Here is a 1,401-nt window from a genome sequence, read left to right as displayed (position 1 = left end):
CCACTTTGGGCAGCAAGTGCGTCAACACAACACGAGACTCCAGTAGATTTGGTCTTCCGTCTGCATGATAACTCCTCGCGACCGAGGACGCATAACCGCCCCACTGTGTCTGAAGTGGCTGCGACTCTCATTGAGGATGGCAACCTGGCTCAGCCTCGGGATCTACTGCTCTTTACACGCGATCAAAGGCTGCTACGTTTGTATGAGACTCACGCCGATTACGATCCACTCCAATACCCGCTTCTCCTTCCATATGGAGAGAAGGGCTGGACCTACACAGACGAGTTCGCGAATGGTGCTGAGTATCGAAACAAGAAGGCAATGTCGCTTCGTGAACACGTCGCGTTCCGCCATCATCAGAAAGTGGGTGACCAGTCCGCTCTCCACCAAGGCGGGCGTCTATTTCAACAGTGGTGTGTAGATCAGCGTGCAAAATGTGAGCAAGAACAGCTTCGCTGGGTGGCCGACAATCAGAAAACACTTCGCGCCGATCAATACAGGGGTGTTCAAGACGCTTTGCTCAACTAAGATACTTTGGCTCTGGCGGAAGGAGAAGTGCTGCTGTCGGAATACGACCGGGTCCAGAACAGATTGGTGCACCCGGACCAGGACGGAGGCAACAGAGGACGACCTACCCACTTTCTTAATCAGGTTGGCAAGCGTATCATACTACCGGCTTCGCACCTGGGTAGCCCGCGGTCCATGTACAAGTCGTATCAAGATTCGATGGCAATTGTTCGGGAGTATGGACGGCCCGACGTCTTCTTGACGGAAACGTGCAACCCTAAGTGGGACGAGTTACTTGAAGCGATACCTTCCGATATCCAGACAGCTCAAGATCGACCAGACATCGTGGCTCGCGTGTGGCAGCAGAAACTGCAAGCGACGCTTGACGATTTAAACCAAGGCGTCCTGGGGCGAGTGCGCGCGCGGATTTACGTTGTCGAGTTTCAAAAACGAGGGCTCCTCCACGCTCACGTATTGATTATTCTGGCTGACGAAGACAAACCTCGAACGCGCGAGATCGTAGACAAGATGGTATGCGCTGAGATCCCAGATAAGGATACAAACCCTCAGCTGTATGAGACGGTCATGGCATGCATGCTCCATGGTCCATGTGGGCCTGCAAACCCTTCCTGCGCGTGTATGAAGGACGGCAAGTGCACCAAAGGATATCCGAAGCCCTTAGCAGAAGTTACACAAGCCAATGCCAACGGATATCCAGTGTACAGACGACGTCGACGGCAAGAAGGTGTTCTAAAGTTCAAAGGCAGAGAATACGACAATGCTACGATCAACCAGTGGGTTGTACCATACAACCCGTACTTATCCCAGAAGTACAACTGCCACATCAATGTGGAAGTGTGCACGGATATTACTGCGGTTAAATACCTGTACAAG

The sequence above is a fragment of the Phytophthora infestans genome, genomic scaffold, assembly GCF_000142945.1.
Source record: "Phytophthora infestans T30-4 supercont1.47 genomic scaffold, whole genome shotgun sequence".
Lineage (NCBI taxonomy): Eukaryota > Oomycota > Peronosporomycetes > Peronosporales > Peronosporaceae > Phytophthora > Phytophthora infestans.
Note: the sequence above shows the minus strand (reverse complement) of the source record.